Source organism: Sciurus carolinensis, chromosome 12 (assembly GCF_902686445.1).
Source record: "Sciurus carolinensis chromosome 12, mSciCar1.2, whole genome shotgun sequence".
Taxonomy (NCBI): domain Eukaryota; kingdom Metazoa; phylum Chordata; class Mammalia; order Rodentia; family Sciuridae; genus Sciurus; species Sciurus carolinensis.
The window spans coordinates 99,690,445-99,714,531 of record NC_062224.1 but is presented as its reverse complement, the minus strand read 5'-3'; the positions used below and the strand labels follow the sequence as shown (position 1 = coordinate 99,714,531).

Here is a 24,087-nt window from a genome sequence, read left to right as displayed (position 1 = left end):
CATAGTTCCTATTGCTCATAAACATTCTCTCTAGAGAGTTATACTCTCATCATGATATCTGATTCTATTCATGGTACATATATTTAATTAAGGTGCATTTTTTCCTTACCTCTAGTTGCTTTTGTCTTTCCACCAATTTCATTTGTGTAGAAAGGGGCATAAAAAGTAAACTTTCTCTCTTTAGTAATGACACAGATGGCTGTGCTGCGGGGAGAGCTTTTTGGGTGTCAGGTTTAGGATGTCTGACCTCAGGTCATGACAATGCATTCAACAATCATCCATTGAACTCTGGAGTTCCTAATGTGTTATGGACCTCAGGTAGAAAGAGGGTTTACTAACACAAAAAAGACTGCCTTCAACTGCATGGAATAAAACATTTTTTTTTTCTTATATATCCAAATATAACACTGAACCAGGGCTATAATGAGTGTTCTTATTCAAGTGGAATAATTTATTCTACTAGAATAGATTCCTATGGAATTCATTTATTTTTTTCTCTGCTGTGGTACATTTATTTCTTTTTATTTTATTTTTTTAAAACTTTTTACAGACTGCATTTTGATTCATTGTACACAAATGGGGAACATCATTTCGTTTCTATGGTTGTATTGTGTACAACCTATGGAATTTAAACAGTGTACTTTTCTTCATATTAGGGTTATCACCATTTAAATTTTTTTTTTTTTTTTTTTTAATTTTTGTGGTGCTGGGGATTAGAACCCAGGGCCTTGTGCATGCAAGGCAAGCACCTACAGCTGAGCTATATCCCTAGCCCAGTATTAGGGTTATTGAGTATTTCAAATTACATTGCAAATTTGCAATTCAACCTGATTTGATTTTTCGAACTATAAATCTCAACATTTGCATTATATTCTTTGAAATGCCTTTAACCTTAAACTTACAAAGGATTATGATTGTCAACTCAGGTGTTCTGCTTGGGGAGGAATTCTTTGAAGATTTGATTTTTAAAGTGGTCCAACATTGTTCATTTAAAAAATGTATCCATTTTATGTTTAGGGCTTTTCAAAGAATGCAAAAATGTTCAAGGTTATTTACTATCTTTTCACTTTTGTTCTTACTTGTGTGGAAGAAAGAGGAAGCAGAGTGTGCTTAAGGGAAGAAGCAATTCCATGCCAGAGAAATGCAAAGTCCATGTAATTCAGGACAAGTCATTTTATGTATCACTTAAGCATGCTTTCTGACTGCAAACGTCTGATTCTGATAACCGAATATTTATTTTCCAATATCAGCCTTTATGAGAAGAGTTCTCTCTCTTTCTTGTTCTTTCATTCCACCTTAAAACTATCTGTAAAACCCCAAGGAGACCAGCCCACAGTTTGGCCCCTCCTACCACGGATAAGACTTTCCTGAAGTCCGGGCTGAACAGGGATCCTCACAGAAAATAGAGGCACAGAAAAGCCCGAAGATTCTCATGTAACTGGGAACTGTAAGCAATATATTTACTCTTGCCCTGCTGCACTTCTCTCTTCCACTCTCCTTAGCTGGTAGTTTGTAGTCACTTGGAAGGAAGAAAGGACCGGGGGAAACCTGACTCCTTTAACAGGCTGCATGTCCTTTGCGTTTGAAACGGTGCACAGATCAGGGACTTCAGTTTCCTTCTAACCGATGCCAGTTTGCTTTCCTGGGTGTAAACGCACTGTGGAGTCGAACGATAAGTTGTTTCCTTCGGTTGGAGCCCGGAAATTTGGCGTTCCAGGCAGCAGCGAGGTGGCCTGCGTTATTGTTCCACGTGATGCCACTCAGTAGTTCCCGATGCCCCGACTCCAGCGGGTGCTGTTTGACAGCCCTGTGGATCCTTAGCGACCGCCTTAGTTGACTCATTTAAATTTTACTTGAAAAAAGAGTGGTTTTGGAAACTGATGCAAAGGATTCCTGGGTATTTAATGTGCTACACTGTTATGCCAGAGACAGACGGTACTGAAAAATTAAATGTAGACCGACTGGTGTTCTGATTCACTTTTCCCTTGAGTTATTTGACAGAGCAGGAAAACAGCTCAAGACGAGATGCTTGAAACGATGAGGTCAAGTTTCACAGTTAAATTTTGAGTATGAATACTGTTTTAGCAATTTTGTTTCAAGGAAGGAGGGAGAAGAGGCGCTCTTTATGTCTCCTATAACTTCTAATGATGTTAGTCTTCAAAATCAATATTTTTTCACCTCAGAAACTAGGACAGGAAATGCTCCTCATACTGGTCGATAATTTAAGCATTTATTCAGGTAAAGCAGATGGAGAGTATTAGAGGAATCAGAGGCCAGCTCTGAAGTTATACGTGCAAACATATTTGGGTATAAGAAGGATTTGTATTTTATTTTGTTTCTGTTCATTGTATAAATTTGAAATGGTGGCCCAGGAGCTATTTTCAAGAAATCTAGTGAAATAAGCCTGGTAAGAGTCTTAAGAATTACATCCCAGAGGTCCTAGGCCTTGCCAGTTAGCTTGGATGTTGGGATGAGAAACAGCTCTTAGTCTCCCCCAGAGCTCAGGAAGAGTTAAATTTTAAATTAAGCAACAGTTGTGAAATGCATAGAGAAGTGTTTAATCTGCATTTACTCAAAGAAGTTTTACAAACTTCCGGTAGGGCAATCATATATGATGGGACAATACCCTGATACTTTTCAATAGTGTGACTTTTTAAGTATTGCACATTTATTTAAAGAAAAAGAAAATTATTAAATAGAAATTATTAAAAAGAAAAATGTAAAATTATTAAAATATTAAATTATTAAATAAAGTTATTAAATTATTAAATTTAAATTATTAAATTTAAAATTATTAAATTCTTAGCATCTGATAAAGTTCATTCCATTCAGGCAATTTGACCTGTGCTTTTAAACCATCATTGTTTTTCCTAACGTTGCTGCGTAGAAAGCAAAGTCAAAAAATTGAATTAATTACATATTACGAGATATGTTCTAGGAATAAAAAAAAGAGAAAAACAGAATAGTCCTAGTTCCTTTCCTTCTTGTATTTACCATCATTTTTTCATCTCCTCTTGCTGGCTTATTTTGTAGCTTTACTTGTTTTTAATCTTTTTTCTTTCTTTTTGATCACGGACTCTTACAAATTTTATAACAACTCTGGACCCTTCCCCAGGATAATGTGTATGTGCCTTTCCAACATGCACAGATTTGGAAACACCTTTATGAAGTTCACAAATCTCAAAAGGTAGTTTATGTTGCATTGGAATGGAATATTTTTCAGAACTCTGGAGTTTTCCAATAACATAAAACAATTATTTAGCAAATCATTTCACTTCTAAGCAAGGAATTGTCTAATGATGGATATTGCAGTATTGGTACTGTTGCTTCTTCATCCGTATTACAGAATTTCAAGCAACTTGGTGCAATGGGAGAACTACTTGCCTACAAACCAAGTGACCCAGATTCTAGACTCACCCCAAGAATAATCAGTCACATAATAGCAGACTTATCATTTTACTATAACATCTGTTATTTTTTATTATTTGAATACAGTAAATGAAACATAACAGGAATATAAGAGGCAAGTTTTAATTAGAATTTGTTACATCTATATATTCTACTTTTTGTCTCCAAAATTCCTAATTGTGTGTCCCAGAGTGATAATGCTTTATAATATTATTGTTTATTACAAAACTAAATCATGCTTACTGTTTCAGTTTTGTTAAATATAAAAAGTTGCAAAGAAAAAAAGAAAAAATTACCTATAGCTCCCCATAAGGTCACTACTTTTAAAATATCACTCATCCATTTATTCAGTCAATGCATATTTATTGAGTACCCACTGTGCATCAGCATGGATACAAAGAACTCATGTATTTATATGTATTTATGCTCTGCAAGTTTTTCTATACATACACTTATGTGTAGATTTACAAAGCTGTGATCACACTGTGCATACTGTTTTATATGGTGTTTCTCTCTCATTCATAAACTTTTCTGTGCAACATGATTTTTGAGTAATGCTACATTTTTTGATTCATTCATATTTTAATTATTACTAAGTTCCTAGTATTTGTCAGGCACCATGCAATTGATGACTCTCCATCCAAATGAACTAAAGAGGTTCTCACCATATGCAATTTTTAGTCTGTGAACATGTTTAACTGACCAGTCCTAATTTGTTAAATATTTAGGTTGGTTATGATTTTTCCAGGATTATAGATAATATTTAGTCTAGAAACCTTTGTATACAACTTCTTTGTATACGTCCTTAGGATAGATTCTTCAATATATTAAATTTTCTAGCGTCTAACAAAAATTCCACTACTTATAAGTGTGAGACCATAAGCCAAATTATTTTAGCTCATTCCAATGTGGTTTTCTTGAGTGTAAAATAGGGATAATAATAATTGGGTATTATGAGAATTCTTCAAATGTTCAGCAAAATGTCATAGAATGCTAGTTGTAATTTTTGACATTCTGCTCTTGAGAAAGATTGTATCCATGTGGAAGTTGTATGAGAGAGGAGAGTTCCCTGGGTCCATGCCAGGTATTATCACCTAACACAGCAAACAACCAATTAAAACAATTTAGATAATTCTTATATGAAAAGGGGATCTTATTTAAATTTGTATTTCGTTTTAAATTTCTAACATAATCATTATCAACATATATAGCTAACGTAATCCAACGCCCTTTTGTGTGTCCTCAAAAATTTTGAAGAATGTCAGGGGCCTGAACAATATAGGTGCAATTTTGAACTAGAAGTAGAAATTTTATAAATACTTTTTTTTTTCTCATTTTTTTTAAGATTGTCTTTAGTATTTCCTGGAACACTTCCCTTCATAATAGCGAGAATGTATAGAAAGATGAAAGCAAATTGCTTTTCTTTCTCATAGACTCATACGTTATAGAAATTGGGGAAACTGAAGAAAGTTCAGAGAAAATGGTCAAAACTTTTACAGAATCTCCCACAGCTCTGGGGATATCCAGCCTTGCTTAATGTAGAGAAGACAGAGTTAAGACTAAGTTTTGCATGATGATTATTAATAAAAATTTTGGGAGAAGAATAATGTCCATGCTTGTCAAAAACCAACTTTGAATGAGCTCAAGGTCTGGCCAACTCTTCACCTTTTACTTCTTGGCTATTAGAGAAGTAAACAGCTGGGGGAACCAAGAGTAACCGTGGAGTTCTTTCTAGAAGAGACAGTACATAGAGCAGGCCTTGTCTGGGCTTTCCACACCATTACCTGCCCAAGGTGAAATGACATGCACTAGATTTTGGCTGCTCTTGATATGCAAGCCTCAGTTTTCTTATTCTTTGGATTTTTAATGCACCCTTCTAACATTTTCTGAAACTATAGTTTACCTCCCCCGCTATACTAACATAAAATAAACACAGATAATTGCTTACTATAAGCAGATGTGTAAAAAAGCACCTACCAGTCTAATCCCTCACTTAATGAATTCAGATGCCTTTAGAGAGACTCAGTGATCTATATCAGAGTTCAGCCCAAACTGGGTCAAAGATGATAAGCCAGATGGCACTCATTTTGCTTGCCACTCCTCAGCACGTACAGCTGTGAATCAGTTGCTCCTTCTTCCTCAATCTTCCTCTTATTTGCTTAGCTTTTGGAGGCAGGGAAATTTAGATGTTTTAGGGAACAGCATGTTTTGAGTTAGAAAACAAGTGTTCATATTATGTGTAATTTTGGTATTCTGTGTGTGTGTTTGTGTCTGTGTGTGTGGTGTTAGGAATTGAACCCAGAGGTAGTCTACCACTAAACTCCATTCCCATCCCTTTTACTTTTCTAGACAGAGCCTCGCTAAATTGCCCAGCCTGGCCTCGAACTTGTGATCCTCCTGCCTGAGCCTCCTGAGTAGCTGGGATTATAGGTGTGTGCTACCACACCTGCCTTTAGTTTTCTTCTGTATAGAAAGCTCTTGTGTTTGCAAGACTCAGCTTATATTTGCTTAGTTTATTATTTTGTCATTATTTATTTTATTATCGTTTTCCTGATTATCTAGTTTGAAAAAATGTATCAGTGGGCCAATAATACCTTCCATTTACATAGCACTCTATGACTGATAAAAAGATTGCTTTAGAACTTCATTCATTCCCATAATAAGTATGAGTTGGCAGAACATTTGTTACTATGTACGTTTTATAGATGTGAAAGGGGAGATGTTGAAAAATCAAGTGGCTTTTTATTTCTTTAAGTCTTAGGATTTTCATTTTGGTGTATTTTACATGTTACAATTGATTGATTGGTTTGTATTCTGAGTTTTATTCATAACTATTATTTGAGATTGTCAGCATCTTCCTATTAGGGTTAACATAAGGGAGGGTACAGAAAGTACACTGTCCCAAACCAAGTTTCCTTAATAACTCCATTGTCCTGCCTTTGTACCTTGGTTACTGATTGACATAATAGAGGAAGTTGAACCAACACTAAAGAATGATTGAAAAAGTAGTATATGGTTTTTAATTTTGTTTTTTGAAACTACATGGTCTTTTTTACAGATATATATATACTTTAAAGAAAATTTAAAAAATAAGATATTTTATCAAAACTAATATGTAGCTGAAGTCATAATTTTAGATCTTGAAGAGAAACACCAGGGCATGTTTGTAGTTTGTGGCATAGTTTTCTACTCTCAGGGTAAAATGGTAAAGCACGTTCAGATGATTTCCTCAAAGTGTTCTTATAGTCTTGATTCTTAGAAGTTGCTTCTGATGCATTTTAGGAAGATTTCGTGCAGCAAAATTCTAATTTGAAAAGTTACTTGGTTAATTAAAGATTTAATTGCAAAGCTATTAGATGGTTACTTGTAATCTATTACTTCATACTTATTTCTGAGCTGGCAGCAAGCAGGAATTTATATTTGAAACAAGTAAAAGTTCATAAATGAAAATTTTTCTCATCTTTATAATTGTCTGCAATGATGCCTGTGTTGCCAATGAAAAACAGTGGAAGAATCAATTTTGTAAGATTTGTTGTTTGTAGAAATTCTTACTGTTTAAATTATGTTTCAGATTGCCAAATTGGTTTGTCTAATTAATATCATGCATTAATATGAGGTATTAACATACCTTATGATATAGCATATACTTATTAAAAGGCATTAGTACTTATTCATAAAGTATTAATATATGTGTTAATATCATCTGTGTTTATGTATATTAATAATAAATATGAGTTAATCCATGTTAATTATGGAGTAATTACTTAACATTCAACGCTTTATATATTACTTTTTTTTGGTGCTGGGGGTTGAACTGAGGGGTGTTCTACCACTACATCTCCTGTCTTTTTTATTTTTTATTTTGGGACAGGGTCTTGCTAAATTTCTGAGGCTGACCTTGATCCTCCTGGTTCATTCTCCTGAGTGACTGGGATCATAGGTGTGTGCCACTGACCCAGTACACCTTATGTATTAATATGTATTAATGATTAATATTAATTATTTAATATTACACATTAATATGTAGTAATAAGGAATTTAATCAGCACATATTAATACTTACAGCAATAGTCAAAAATTTGTCAATCGAAACCATAATTTAAATAGATAGCAAGAATTTCTGCAAATACTTTTTGTCCTCACAATGAAAAGAATGTTCTTTCTGTGAGAAAAAATTGTATCCCTTTTTATTAATGCATATGGCATGCTTAGAAAAGTAATAGGAAAATTTTTACGTTTTTAATAATACTTAGGAAAAGAATAAGTATTGTGTGAAATAATTTAGATACTTTGTTATTCTCCTTTTTCATAAAAGGATTTTGCTTTGTCAGAAATCATTGATCTCCGGGCAGTGTGCAGCTTATTCCTTCACTCATTCAGTAAGTCGTGATTGAAAATGGACCTCCTCACAGGCACCATGCTGTATTTTGGACATACCTGAGTGAATAAAGCAGGTGTCCAGACATTCCCTCTTGGGAGAGACAAAAAAGTAAACAAACAGATAATAAGCAAATGGGCTTTAATAATAGAGAGAAACATGAGGAGGTGGAACATGGTAAGGATTTGCTGAGAGGTAATTTTCGCACAGATATGAAGAGATGAGATGCAGTGGACATAAGTGGATGGAATAACAACGTGGACTAAGATGGTGGCCATAGGCAGAGAAGAGAATTTGTAAAGGATACTGCTAAGCAGCAACCAAGAAATTAGATGGAACATAGGGACACAGAATGATGTCATGGGAACAAAGTGGAGAAAGTGGAAACAAAGAGGCTGAGTAAGATGAGCTTAGAAAAGTGCCAGCATGTCTGAGCGGTTGGAGGTCATTGGTGATCTTGGTGAGGAGTTTCTGTGGAGTAGTGGGGGCAGTAGTGGAGGTGGGGAGGGAGTGAACGGGAGCAAGGATGGCAAAGACGTGAGTCCAGGGTGAGCAAATGACTGTTTAGAGAAGTCTGTCAGTGAAAGTCAGCCTAAAACTGGAGGTGGAGCAGGGAGAGTAAGTATGGAGTGAATGGAGAGATTCTAACGGGTTTGCCAATCAGATAATCTGATTGAGAAGTAAAGTTTGATGATTCAGGGAAGAAAGTCATGGTCATCAGAGTAAAGCCTTGAGGAAGACAAGGATTTTTCCATCTGGAGAGCCATACATGGGGCCAGGTCTGTACCAGGAGGAAGAATGCCACCTCTTTTGTGACAGGAGAAGGACCCAAGTGCAAAGCCAGGGGAGTTTGCAGATTTGCAGCTTCCCTCTGGTGCTTTCTGTTTTCTCCCATTGAAGAAAGATGAGGTCACAAACTAAGAGTGGGGGTGGGGAGGTGAGAGCCTTGAGGGGAAAAGGAGAACAAAGTCATTTCCTTAAGTGGGAATGCAAATTCACTGCTGAAGCTTAGCAAGAGGCTGTGTGGTGTTGAGAGCCAAAGGTTTTGAGAAGTGGACCTGAAATAAAACCAGCCCACCAGGTTCTGTGGTTTATCTCTAGCTATGGTTTAAATGCTAAGTGCAAAGAAGCTGGATGCTTGAGTTCTTTTAGAGTGGAAGAGGGAGTGGGGGGAGGAGGAGAGAAAGAGAAAGAAGGAGGAGGAGAAGGAAGAGAAAAAAGCTGGAAACCCTTAAAATGAACTAGTGCACTAAGCAAAACAAAAACCAAATAAAAACAAAACCAAAGAAACCAGAAATAACCCTAGATAAAAATCCATAGAAATCCATGGTGTGTAGAATACAGAGCCTTTTATCTGAGGTAATTAGTGACTAGGAGGGAGTAGTCACACCTTGGCTTGACTTCCAGCTCTAGTCAGCAGGAATTGAGCCTTAGTTCTCTTCAAACTTGGATTCTTTATCTGGCTGGTTGCTAGGCCTTTTCTACACTTCAGCAGATCTCAGATGCTTTCCTGTTCTTGAAATCTGTTTCCTTCACGTTCTAGTCTATAGACTTGTTGCTATTGCCCTTTGAAGTTCTGAATGTTCCCTTGTCCTTACTGGATCCCTAGCGGAGTTCTTGGGTCTGGCCTGTAGGGCATCTCTCAGCCTTTCGTCTGCTTCCCCAGGTTCCTGGGGACACATTAGTGCTCCCTCACGGTCGGCTTTATCGATTTTGTAATTGCAATGTAATTCTTCAGCATAGGGCTGGGTTGCCACTCAGTGGCAGAGCACTTACCTAGCATGCGTGAGGCCCTGGGTTCCCTCCCCAGCACCACCACCAAAACAAAAGAAAAAGCAGCCATGAAAAATTACAATGTGAAGATGTCTAAAATAATGAGAAACAACAGTAGACCATCACAAAAGAGGGTCTTCCTCACAGTCCTGCTATCAGGAGATTCTTTCTTCAACCTGACATAAATCCTTCATTTGGTATTTGAAAGTCACTTCCTTCTTTTCTCAAAATTTAAGATTTAGAAAACAGCTGGTTACCATAATCAAAATGGTATTTTTACAAGGGACTAAAATAGTGTTATTGAAATATTGACTCTTGTATTTCTGCAAAGTTCAAACCCCCCCCTTTTTTTTTATTAAGTTCAGAAGACATTTCTCATAAATCCTCTTAAGAAGAAAGCGTTGTTGTTCTGTCATGAAGTGAAAGTCATTGTGTACTTTATTGCTGGTTCAGCCCATATTGGTTAAGCGATGGGTTAGCTCCAGTTATCTAACTTCCTCTTGTCTAATTCCTCCTCTGTAAAATGAAGGGGAGAGTCGTTGAACATTGTTTTTGTTAATTTTGTATTTTCAAAAAAAAACCCATTGAATCTCATCAGAAGCTGAACTGAAACCTTCTTACAGATTTTATTAATGTCCTTGGCACTGTTTTGTAGCTCGTTGATCAAAAATGGAGAAAATACAAATTTCACATTTTGAAGCAAATGATAGTACTTCTACTTCATTTCAATCTGCATTTGCTATATATCATGCCCAAATACTCAAGGTGTGCTATATGTTCATTATGTTGAACGCAGAGGTAATTGGCACAGGAAAAAATTGTTTTCTATCATTTTACCCTTTATGGCGGTTTAAATTATTCCGTCCCCCAAATTTTTATTTCAGACTTCAGAATTACATTGGTTTGAGGTAGTCCACAGACGTAGAAGAAAAAAAGTATATTTCAAGGCCAACACATACATACACATCACTTAATATCTACAGGCTGCATCGACTCCATGTATTTCATCATAATTGGTTTCTTTTATAGTCTGATGTTTTTATTTCATGAATTTTAAAATGTCACGCTGTGTGAAGGAGTTCCCAGGCTTTATTAGACTGCCTAAAATGCCCACAACACATAAGAAGATTAAGAACCTCTGAGAATACTCTTCTCAAACACATATTTTCTATTTATAGAGTTCTTAATCCTGTAAAAGACCAGGCTTCTTATTCATTTCTAAAGTGGATTGCTATTCACAGTATCCATAAATTCTTACAAGGTGAGAAAAGAATGGAGACTCTAGATTCCTGTGTCATGTTGTATTGTCCAGGACTTGGAGAGTGCGGGTCTTGTGTTTGATGGATTTTCCCTTGGCAGTGATGTCTGAGGCCCATGCATGGGTGTACTGCCTCTCTGAGCTTCCAGAACTCCTGTTGTATATTTTTGTCAATTTGTTTCACTTCTAGTCAACAGCTATGTTTTGAGCTACAGGATTAGCCTGAAATAGTTACTGTGCTAGTTGGAAAGCAACGTCAATCCAGAATGTTGATAATTTTTATCCAGGAAAAAAAACAATGGCTCTCAGGAAATATTTCCATCCCTAGGATGGTTTTGCTGGAGGTTTTCCTTGGACTATTTTACTGGTAGAGGAAAGATAGGGCTTTCCCTGCTGTGGCAATCTTGAGGAAGTCATGAAAAAAGGCAGCAATTAGAGAGGGGGTGGAACCCTCAACAAAACACGAACACTCCCTAGGGGGCCTATTTGCAAAACTTCCAGTCTGGAGAGAGAAAGTAGAAGAAGAGCCATTCTTTCTTTTTCTTTTTTTTTTTTTTGGTACCAGGGATTGAACCCTGGTAAGGGTTGCTTAACCCGTGAGCCACATCCCTATATCCCCAGCCCTTTTTATTTTGAGACAGAGTTTCACTAAGTTGCTCAGGGTCATGCCAGGTTGCTAAGGCTGGCTTTGAACTTGTGAGTTGGAATTACAGGCATGTGCCACCTGGCCTGGCAGAGAAGCCATTCTCAAAACGTTTCATCGCCTAGCATTTTGTGCCACGTTGTTAAATACATTTGAAAAGCTTTAACACAAAGTACATGGACATTATCATTTTCTTGTAAGTAGAAGGCAGAGCATCTTTAGTCTACATTTTCTGTAGGAGCATAATATATTTGGCACCTGTCAGTGTGATATTCCATAACGTTCTGTGGGGGAGAAAGAATTTAAAAAAATTTTGTCTAATATTTGTAAGCAAATAACTTAACAGCTGTACTTTGACTCTAGAAAAGTATAAAAAAGTGACACTTTTAAAGCTTTATTTAACCAATCATATAGAGGAATTCAGTGTTCATTTCCCTCAAATCCATATGTTGAGCCTATGCTATACCACCAGGCAATAACATGATAACTTAAAATTTTATCACAACTAAAATGCATATGGCTTTTTCTTTTAATTATTCCCTTTTATCTTTAGCATGTGGGATAGGGTTTAAAGAAGGAATACCTGGTTGGAAGAGAAGAGGTATGGTCGCCTTTTCCCTGGTTGACCTTGGATAGGCTTGTGTATTCTTCAGCCCTCAGCTTTCGAATGTGCACAGTGAAGAAACTTCTAGGTGGTGATGATGAATATTTTCTCCAACTTCAGAATTTTATGACCTTCAAAGAGAGTCAGAATGGCCTTTTGCTTTTGATCACCAAAAGGTGAAACAATGGAAAATAACAGCAAGTCAGAACGATCAAGGGAAGACCGCTAGCAGACTGGCTTGGGACGCAGGAGACATTTCTGCTGTTTATAAGGAGCTTGTGGAATGGGGCCGGCCAGTTTCCCGACTGACTCTTAAAATGACAGGTGCCCCAGATGAATACTTCCCAGTTGTGAAGCAGTACAAAGACCTGCATTGTGTACTACTATGTTTCATTCATATAGAATGTTTGGATTGGTGAGAGAGAGCTTTTTAAAGAATCAGATGAGAAAGGCTGCCCCATCTCCTTTATGCCTTCCATAATCCTGGCTTGGATGCAGATCGTACCACATCTGGACTTCTCTTACGGGTTGTGTTTTTCCCTTAGCAAATGCCACCTCCCTCCATCAACTATTATATGCTTGTTTGTTTGTGACTGTAATTGGATAGAGGGTCTTTAAGGAGGTGATTCATTTAAAACAAGAACAGTGAGATGGGCCCTAAAGCGATCACACTGGTGTCCTTTTGAGAAGAGAACATTTGTATACAGAGAGATGTCTCGGAAAGCCTATGAGGGCTCAGGGAGAAGGCTGCCATCTTCAAGCCAAAGAGAGGGGACTCAGAAGAATCCAGACCTGAGTATTTTGATTCTGGTCTTCCATCCTCTAGAACAATAAGGAAGTAAATTTCTGTTGCTTAAACCACCACTCTGTGCTATTTTGTTGTAGTAAAAGTGGTTCTTCCGTCATGTCACCTCCTTGCTAAGGCTTTCTAATAACTCTGCTTATTGTATAATATCTCAGAATCTTTGCCTGTCCTTTAGGGTCTTTTGTAGAATGGCAGAATGAGATAGAAAGAATTGGTATGAGACAGAAGGTCAGCCCTTTAGGGCCGTCTAACCCAGGGGATGTGGGAAAAGTTTCTTACTCTTTCAGAGAAATAGTTCTTTTCAGGTAGAGCATGAGTGGGGAGTCTGCCTTAGTTTAATTTTTAATTAAAATAATCACTTAAACTTTCTCAACCAGGTGTGTTTATTTTAATCTAAAAAAAAATACCGATAATAATTAGTGTCTTTTAGGATAAAAAATGAGATGGTATATATAAATCACTTACAGACTCAATACCTGGGAGATGTTTAACAAGTGTAAAATATAAAAACATAAGTACTCGTTAATTATTGCTAAGATATCCAGTTTATCATTCTAGAGCCTATGAATAGACTCTTCTTCCCTTTGATTATTTAACATGAGACTTCTGTGGTCTGACAGGTTGTCCCCAGTATACCTGCAAGTGTCCCCAGTACACCTGCAAGTGCCCAAGTATTTACTTGCCCTTCCATCAAAGGTAATGGAGTAATCCCCCGGGCCCAACAGAAGTGCAGGGAGAGTGGAGCAGAACTTCCTCATGTTGCTCATAGCTGGGGGAGACATACACCTGTACAATGGGAATATAGAATATGAGATTGTGCTAAGGAATGTCATGGAGAAGCACAAGGGTCCTGACCTAGTAGGTAAGAGATGGCTCATCTCTGAGAGTGAATTCATGCAGAATCTGAATGCCTGGCAGACACTGCCTGCTAGAGGTGAGGGGGAGGTGGACAGCACCAGCCAGAGCCTGAGGTGGGATGGAGAACCTCCAAGGAGGCCCCGGTGGCCTTTTCCTAGAGGAAACATTTCAATTTCCTCTTTTCTTTAGTTCTTTCTATTTCTTTCTTTCTTTAAGTACTAGGGATTGGACCCAGGGATGCTCTACCTCTGGGCTACATTTCCAGCACTTTTAATTTTTTATTTTGAAACAGGGTCTTGCTAAGTCACCCAGGCTGGCCTTGAACTTCTGATCCTCCTGCCTCAGCCTCCCAAGTAGCTGAGATTGCAGTTGTTTGCTATCTCCCCGACCATTTCCCTTTCTCTACATCTGTGCCCTTTCAGCTCAGATATTTACTGTTTCCAGGAAGTATTTTTTTTTAAAGAATTTGTTATTTTTAGACATACATGACAGTAGAATAGAATGTATTTTGATATGTTTACATACATGGAGTACAACATATTCCAATTAGGATCTAAGATGTCTTTTTCTATTTTAAACCACTGGAATCTGTCCCTTTTCTGAAAACACTAGTAGGAATTCCATATGAACTCATTTGTTTAAATAATGAACTTTCAATATTATGAATTTGAGAGATAAAGAAGCTGTGTAAGAGACTTTAATGATAAAACTAGAGAGGCAAAAATCAGTTTCAATGGAGTTGCAAGGACTTTGTCTGGAGGGTAGCTGGTGTCCTGCTTCCTGCTAGGGATGTGGAATCAGGTTCCCTCGGGCTGTGTTCTAACTTGAGAAGCAGACCCAATTAACAATCTCTGCCACGGTGTCTGGAAGCATGCTTTTACTACATTTCCTTGGAAGCAAGGAAGTTCTTACCAGTTTTCTGTACTAAACTGAGTATGGTTTGAGAGACATTCCTAACTTGAGTGGCTCATTTACTTATTTTAATTCCTATTGTTTCTTCATTTCTCTTTGCTTGCCAGTGGTATCAGACTCTTTGCTTAGCCTAGGTTAAAAAGAGGAAGTAGGAGGAGAAGGAGAAGAAGGAGAAGGAGAAGCAACATTAGCAAAATCACTTAAGAATTTAACACTTTGGTAATGCCTTGGTGACTATATATGTATGACCGACAATGGTGGAAATATGATTCCTTGCCTTTTTTTCCCTTTTAGAACATTTTTCTATACCAAGCATGTGGAGAGAGCTTTGAACTTGGCAGTGGATAAATCAGTGTCCCAATGTTTTAAATCTTTTGGATTTTAATAGATTAGAGATAATAGTACTTTTAAATTTCCATCAAAAGCTCCTTCTTGTCAAGTATGGAAAGTTCAAAAAGTACACGGTCTTTATAAAAAGTGCTAAAAAAATTGGCCTTCTTAAAACTTCTTAGAAATCTCCATAGAGCCAAATAATTCTCACAAAGGTTAGGCACTTTGGGAGAAAGCATCAGTGTTATAAACAATGACAATTATAATACGTTATTATTTTATTTATTTATGGTCCCTAAGGTACTGTGGTTGGAATTTGCATACAGTTTTTCATTTCATTCTCTCGTTGCCTATGTGAGGTCGAGACCATTTCCCAATTCTGCAGATGAGGAAACAGCAGCAGGAGCCCAAAGATAGAGAAGGGAGGAGACAGACTTGAACTCAGTCTGGCTCCAGTGGAGAAGGTTCTGTGGCCTCAAAGCAGAGTTTCCTGTGGCCTCTGCTCTACAGGTGGAATGGAGGGAAGAGAAAAGGATTCTTTGGGTTCTTCTCCTTCTTCCCTCTAGATGTGACAACCCTCATAACAGCCCCTCCCTTTCCTCTTGTCATATCACTGTACACAGAGAAGTGACCATACCCTCCAGTCTGGGGTTTTGCTTCTTATTCACTTTTTCTGAGAAACCCATCTTGCTCCAGCAAGATGACTGGAGAGGTTTTGGTTAGACCACACACCACCCAGCATTCACTGAAAGCCAGTGTCACATTACACAGGCTAGTATGTTGGAAAGTGTACCCAATTCTCCTCTCATTAGTGTTCAGGAAGTTTCTAATTATAGGGTTGGGGGGGTGGGAAGAAAGAACAAAAATCTGAGAAACAAGGCATGAGCTTCATATCTCTTTCTTTGGACTTGAAAGACAGTGTACATACACCAAGGCTGGTGATTTAGCTAAGTTATAAGAAACAAAAACACAAAAGCCTGCTCTTTTAGGACCATTCATTATAGTAGTTGTGCAACCTGGTTGCAATAAGGTTTCCAGGACTGAACTAATTGTGGGGATAAAACATTTTCCTGGTGTTTAATGTGGATACTTGGATAGAGATGCCTTAATTCCACCGAAACCCAAAATATCTGCTGCTACTCTTAACAGTTAGAAGAGGGTGGGAAAAGGATGAGTGGATGCCTGTTTTTAACTGGAACTGAAAATGTAGTCACTGTCTGATTGTAATAACTGGTGATTTTGTCCTGAGGAAAGTGACTGGGCACCAATAATTTCTCCATAGAATTGCTTTGTTCCTTCCTTTGGCATGAAAATTGTGCATCTAAATTAGATCTGTCTACATGCATTGGGCTTTCTTAAAGTTGATTTAAAAATTTGAAATATTTTCAGATAAGAACTTGCAAAAATGTGATCAGGAGTTCCCATACACCCTTGGCTTAGTTCTCCCAATTGTAACATCTTCCATAACCGCATTACATTATCAAAAGCAGGAAACTGCCATTGGTACAATGGTATTAACTACAGAGCTTATTTGGATTTCATCAGTCTTTTCTGTGTGTTAAGAGTTTACCCAGTCTGATAACCGCTGGCTTTTGACTGTAGGGTTAAATCCATTCACATTTAATGTTGTTAGAGAAATGATTAGATTTCTGTTTGCCGGTGTGCTTTCCTTTTTCTGTCTCATTTCTTCTTTTATAATTATGTATTTATTTATTATTCTGCTCCTTGTATCAAGTAAATATTTTCTGGTGGGTTCATTTTAATTCCTTTGTTGGTATTTTAATTACATTTTTGAGTGATTTTCTTAGTGGTGGTTCTAAGAATTAAATTATTGCAATGTGCCTCAAATAAGTAGTAGCTTAATTCCTGTATAATATAGAAAGGTTGCATAGAATTACCATCTTTCCTTCCTCCTTTGGTGCTTTTTTCCTGAAATATATTACATCTGTATATGTTATAAACCCAATAATAAAGTATTATAATCTATTTCTTTATAAATTCTATGTCTTTTAAAGAAGTTTAGAGACCAAAAGGAAAAAAATAATATTTATAGAATATTTTATATTAAGCTACATATTAACTACTTCTGGTACTTTCTATTTCCTCCTGTGGATTCAGTTACTATCTGGTCTCATTTCCTTATCCCAAAATGGCTCCATTCCTTCTTTTCTGTGCTATATATGTTGCATCTTTAAATAAGCCCAACAATACAATTTTATAATTATTATTTAATAAAATTGGCATGCATCAGTAAGAGAAGAAAAATATGTATGTACTAAAAAAATCATAATACTTAACTTTATTGGTGCTATCTCTTTTTTCATGTGAACTTGAGTTACTTTTCTGCTGTCACCTTTTTTCAGCCTGAAGAACTTTCATTACCATTTTCTTTCTTTCCTGTGTGTGTGTGTGTGTATGTGTGTGAGATGCTGGGGATTGAATCCAGGTCCTCATGCATGCTAGGCTAGGGTCCTACCACTGAGCCAAATTTCCCTACCTTTACTATTTTTAATAATGCTGGTCGGGCTGGGGAGATAGCTCAGTTGATAGAGTGCTTGCCTTATAAGCACAAGGCCCTGGGTTTGATCCCCAGCACTCCCCCCCCCAAAAAAAAAAAAAAGAAAGAAATAATGCTTGTCTTCTAGCAATGAATTCTCTCTGTCTTTATTGATGCAGCAATGTCTAAATTTCTCTTTTGTAAAAGATAGTTTTGCTGGATAAGGCTATTCTTGGTTTACAGCTTTTTTCTTTTTTTCATTTTTATTTTTATTTTTTTAGGTATGCATGATGGTAGAGTGCATTTTGACATATTAAATATACATGGAGTATAACTTATTCTAATTAGGATCCTGTTCTGTGGTTGAACATGATGTGGAGTTTCTCTGGTCTTGTATTCATATACTAACATAGGAAAATTATGTCTGATTCATTCTGTTACTGCTTTAATCTTTAAGCGGTTTGGATAGGTCTTCCCATTGCCTTCTGGCCTCCTTTGGTTCTGATGAGAAATTGTCTGTTAATCTGTTTTTGGTTTTCATGTCTGTTAGGAATGATTTTTCTCTTGTATCTCTCAAGATTTTCTTTTTATCTTTGACTTAACACATTGACTATGATGTGTATTTATCCCAGTTGGAATAACTGAGCTTTTTGAGGTGTTTTAAATCAAATTTTGAGAAATTTCATCCATTATTTGTTATTTCATCCCTTATTTTCTCTCTTCTCTTGCTCTGGGACTCTCCTGTGGATGGCTCACTTGGTTTTTGTGATTTATATTCATTATTATTTTTGAAAACTTGAAATTTTAGGTTACACATTAGGTATAGAATATATATTGTGGCATCTTTGGAAACTATTTGGGTCTTTCCTCTGGGGAAATTATCATTGCCATTGGTTTGTTTTAGTGACTTTGGTTTGTTTTGCTCTTGGGAGTCTTCGGCAGTGTTCATTCTCTGTGATGTCCAGTCAGATGTTTTGTTTTTTTTCTAATTCTTATTTTTCTTTTTAGGCTTGTTTTCCTAAGGGTTACTCCTGGGTAAGCATCGTGTAGCTGTTATTCAGTGGTCTGCCAGAGACTTGTTCAAATATCTTGAGTACGTCTTCTGCTCTGCCATTTGGTCTTCATGTGGCTTTGGGAAATACTTTCAGAGTTCAAGGAGTTTACAAGTCCCCCCTGACTGTTACTTTCTGCTTTCATGAGGCCTCACACTTAATGGCATTGTGTGTACCCACTGCCTTCCAGACTCCCAGGAATCACTTGGGCCTTGGCAAAGCTTTCTTTAATTGTCTCTTTCTTCAGATCTCCCTTTTAGCTTTCTGGCTGACCTGCTGTTTTTGCTGCATCCCAACCAGTATGGATTCCATTCTAGCCTTGTACTTCCATGATTATTGGCTACTCTGATCTCTGTTGTCTTTGACAACTTCCAGGATGTGCAATTTTCTTGCTCCAAACACAATTATACCCAACCCTGATCAGCAAGTCAGCAGAGCTATAGATTCTTAAGACTTCCCTGCTGTCTCAGTTAGAACTCCATGCTGAGGAATTGGGGGAGAGTAGGAACAACCCATCCCTAAAATGTCACAGACTTCCATTGTTCTTGAGATTTAGCATACTTTTTTAAAAAAAGTACTTTCCTTTTGTTGTATACCTTTTGGTCAGTTTCCAGTGCCTAAGTGGTTGCTTATGATAATTCTGTATGATTTTTGTCAATGCTTTCTGGGGAGAGGATTTCCCACGTTTCTCACTCTGCCATTTTGGAAATTGGTCCATCTATGTGTTAAACTTTGAACAGGAAACTTTGACCAATTCCCTAAGATAGCAACTTAAGATATAAACTACTGCACTGGATTGATTGTGAAATAGCTTACTTTTTACAGTTTGAAAAGGAAAAAGACAAAAGATCATTATATCATATTATATAAAAAAAATTACCTACTTCATGAATATTGGAGGAATACAGTAGTAGAGATGTGGGGAGAATTTTGCTATTGTTATTTGTTGGTTTTGGAGAGCGCTGCTGTAAGTACAATACTCTTTCTCTTGGGGAGATAAATAGGGAGGATAATATCTCCCTAACCTCCAATCAAGAGAGGGACTTTGAAAGGAAACTTCTTAAAAAGCTCATGAGAGGGTTTAATATATTATCCTGTAGTAAGCTAGTGTGTAGCCCAGCTTGAAAAATACAAAGGGACCCAGATAGTAGTAGAGAGTTTCACTGTTGAAGTAATTGAGTTCTCAGGATCTGCTGGAAGAAAGGAAGCACTTAGGAGTGTTCTCCATGGACTAAAAGGTCTTCAAGTGGTTTACCTAGTGGTGTGAAAGAGGCTCTGGAAAAGAAAACTGCCTGTGAACCTCAGGATGCACTGGACTGTCGAAGGACACACAAGTCCCCAGCTAGAGCAGAGGTGCATTTGCACAGGTCAAGGAACACAGAGGAGACTTCAAAACTAGACTATTCTGAAGAGTTAACAAAAAGCATCCATGAGGGAGAGAAATAGCTTTAACCTATAGAGGCCCGAGGTCATGCAGTTTAGAACCATGAAGCAATTACTTTCTTGTTCCCATTTTTCTCTTCCACTTCACCATTCTCTAACCATGAGGGGATGAAAACCAGAGTTATCAAGCTCAGAAGGGTTAGACCCAGGGCAGGGGAGGAGAGAAAAGCCAATGACCTCGCTTTTCCCTTCCTTCACTAGGTTCTGTCTTCAACTCTAAAAATGAACCTGGTTTTCCAATGTATGAATTCACTTTTTTTAACACCCAAAATTTAACAAAACTTATGCGTCTGAATAAGGTTTCATTAAAACAGGGGAAGGGTTAAACCTAGATAGAATCAAAAGAAAGTCACTCTAGTACTAAAATTTTAAATGTCATGGGTAATGTTTATTGAATATCCTATTTTTCTTTTCTTTCTCCCTCTTCTTCTTCTTTTTTTTTTTTTTGGTACTAGGAATTGAACCCAGGGGCATTTGACCACTGAGCCACATCCCCAGCCCTTTTTTACATTTTATTTAGAGACAGAATCTCACTAAGTTACTTAGGGCCTCACTAAGTTGTTGAGGCTGACTTTGAACTTGCCATTCTCCTGCCTCAGTCTCCCGAGCTGCTGGGATTACAGGCATGTGCCATCACTCCCAGCTAACATCTGATGTTTCTAATGTAGTGCTTTCATACACACATAGAGGGGTGCTGGGAGAGAGAGAATATTACAACATTATAAGAATCTTAAAGTTAGCTATCTTAAGCCTATTTCCTGTTGTTGACTTTAGTGTCGGGGTGTCTCCCTTCTCTGTCCAAGACTGGCTTCAGGATATAGTTGTGGCCAATAATCAGGTGGTGAACAGAGTAGTTATGAATTGAGTTGTTGGAAATGAAAAGAGGAAATAAAGTCGCTGATGGTAAACTGTGGGCCCCAGCAACAGAGTTCCTCCAAATGTTTTTAGTACTCATCTCACCCCTTCTGCACTTGCACTTGTTCTGCTGTTTATTTTTTTTAAGTGGAGATTGACAGCATCCTTTGTCATTAGGAATAGTTAGGAATGAAAGAGAACATCAGTGGAGAGTGCTAGTGCCATTCTGTGAAACTCCTTCATGCATAAACACATGGCACTTTGAGTAATGTCATCCATCATACTTGTACCCATCCAATACACCTTTACCTTGACTGCTGTATTTCAGGCACTGTGTTAGACTCTAGGGTTAATAGTAGGGGAAAAAAAAAATGGGTCACTGACTTTTTGATTTTTTTAGTTCTCTCAGGAAAGGCAACTATTGTGTAACTGGAATGAAAGACTTAAAGAAGTCCAGAGTACAAACGGAACTGATAGGAGGTAGACCAAATGTACTCTGAAGTTCCCAGAAAGCTGCTTTGGGGAAGTGACATTTAACCTGAAGAATACATCTGAGTTAGCCAGGTGAATAGGAGTTGTCCGCCAGGCCCTCCGTGATCTGCCCTGGCCTCTATTTCCAACCTCATCATAAGACACTTTTGCTTTTGGTCACAAACCTCCTGTCTTCTCTCACTTCCTCCAACTGCCCCCTGGGAACATTGCATTATTCTAAACCCACTCCCCCCGCAACCCTCTATGGCCAGTGCCTTTCCAGAGCCTGGTCTCAAGTTACTCCATGCTTGGCTTGTTTTCATCGTGTCACAAATATCTATTTCTAATTGTTGCATTTATTTCTTGGATTGCTTGTTTTCGGATGGCCCTGTAGACACGTAAGCTCCAAGAGGCAAGGAATGTGTCTAACTTACACTTCTGCCTCTGTAGCCCCTGGAACAATACTTAACACAATTAATTGTGGTTTGAATGTTGGTTGAGTAAATGGATGGATAGAAGAGGTGGGACAGCATGAAACATTCAAAGAAAGGGAAAAGACCCAGTGTGGCTGTACCAGAAAGAGAAGAAGAGAGTGGTGGGTTGAGGATAAGGAAGTAGGTAGATGTCTAATCATGAAGTCTTTTAGGCCAGTATTTTTCAAACTGTTGTGGGTGAATCATGACGTCAATTCAGTGGGTTGCTACCAGCATTTAAAGAAATGAATAGAAAAAAAAAAAAAAGCATGCATATTGGGTGTTATATTGTGATAAAAAAGGGTTATCCTGCTATGGTTCGCAGTAACTTGGTTTGAAGGCACAGTTGTAGACCCTGTTGAGATGTCCAACCTTCTACTACAGGAGTGGAAGCACATGGAAAATATGCTCATCGAACGGCAGGTTTGAGGATTCCCTTCCAGCTGAGGACGTGGGTCACACACAGCGTCATCGCTTGTAGCATCACGGGAGCGTTGGGTAGCGTGCTTGGCTGTGCTGATTGCTGCCTCTACATTACTCTTCAGGTTTCTTGAACTGCGTTCCCAGCACCTAGCACAGACTAGATACTTTGCAAAGACGTATTTATAGACTGAATGTAAGATTTCTTGGATAAAGCTACTGGTTATGCATTTAATGGTCATGGAATCCAGCAAACGCTCTTCTTCTCTGCCAGTTTCTATGCCAGTGTGATTAGTATCTTTTTTTGTTGGTTGTTTTTATTGCAGTGCTATCAATCAAACCCAGGACCTTGCACCTGCAAGGGGCACATTACCAATGGGCTATAGTCCGCAGCCCATGGACTTTTTAAGTCAAAAAACTCTGGTGAGAATAATTACCATGGTCCCATTTACTTCTTGGGGTTTCAGTCTGTAGGGTCATAGGATTTCATAATACATTTGGTTTTGGTTTATCATTTGCTCCCAAGCACTGTACACAGTGCAAAGTACATTCTGCATATTTGTTTGTTGGATGATGCATGCACCAAAATTTTCTCATTTTCCATAGTCACAACAATGATTACAACAGACAGTACAATTTTTAAGTGAATATATGGCATTTTTATTAATCAGTCCCTGTGAATTTTATCTTGAAGGAGAAACTGACATTGAGTATCTAGTATGGGCTAGATATCTTCCATTGTAATTAATTCATTTGGTCCTTATTAATATTGAAGATATGGTGCTGTTCGCATTTATAGGAGAGCAACTTGGGTCCCAGGATGTGAAATTACAGTTTAAGTCCCTTTGGATACCATATCCATATCATCATTTTCAACAAATGATGTTGCTTCCATGAGGAGAGTGATGTGATTTCCCCCTGAGGTACTGAATACTTGATAGCACTGCCCAGCCATTGCTTTTACAACTACATGGACATTTCAGCTTCTAGAATAGAGGGGATTAATACTACTGCAGCAGTTTAAAGGTCCCATGCTCTTGGGCTCGGGAGATTTATGTGGTCTATCATATGCTTGGGAAGAGGATTTATAATCAGAAATTACTTTACTTCTGAAGGTAATGATAAAGGGAAATAAGGATGGTTATGGTGAGTGAGTCATATGATTTTTATATCGTGCCATATATAAGGATATATCCCACCACAACTCTGGAGTGTTAATTGTGTTCTGACTCAGCAACTGCTTATATACACCCTGAATTAATCAGCATAAAAACATTAGCCATAATAGAAGGTCAAGTCAATGATGATCATTTACTTTTAAATATTTTTCTTAGTTGTTGATGAACCTTTATTTATTTGTATGTGGTGCTGAGAATCAAACCCAGTGCCTCACACATGCTAGGCAAGTGCTCTACCACTGAGCCACAATCCCAGCTCATTGCTGATCATTTTAATAAGATATAATAGTAAGAGCTTAGCTGGGTACAGTGGCACATGCCTATAATCCCAGCAACTCGGGAGGCTGAGGCAGGAGGATCGAGACTTTAAAGCCGGCCTCAGCAACAGCACGGCCCTAAGCAACTCAGTGAGACCCTGTCTCTAAATATAATACAAAATAGGACTGGGGATGTGGCTCAATGGTCGAGTGCCCCTGAGTTCAATTCCCAGGACCTGCCCCCCGACCCACAAAAAAGAAATAGCTCAAAAAATTCTGATAATGAGAAGTACTAAACAGGATCATATAACCTGATGTAGATATTAAATTCAAGTACAAATATCAGAATCTCAAATTACCTTATTGTAGTTTTGCCTGTATCTTTGTATACTGTCACTTCTTCCATATGAAAAGTTGTTTCAAGAACATTTAGAGGGCTGAGGCTAGAGTTTAGTGGTGGAGCGCTTGCCTA

General features: G+C 37.7%; 1 protein-coding gene across 4 annotated transcripts in view; it reads left to right on the top strand.

The window, feature by feature from the left end:
* Positions 1–24,087, top strand: part of Pla2g4a (phospholipase A2 group IVA) — a 160,550-nt gene that overhangs the window by 33,431 nt on the left and 103,032 nt on the right. The window contains exon 1 of one of the 4 annotated variants that reach the window (XM_047521188.1): positions 1,336–1,447. The exons of 2 other annotated variants lie outside the window; for them this stretch is intronic. The gene's annotated coding sequence lies outside the window, so the exon portion shown is untranslated. Of the gene's footprint in view, positions 1–1,335; positions 1,448–24,087 lie in introns of those variants that run through there. One more of the 4 variants, XM_047521191.1, reaches the window with a different exon arrangement.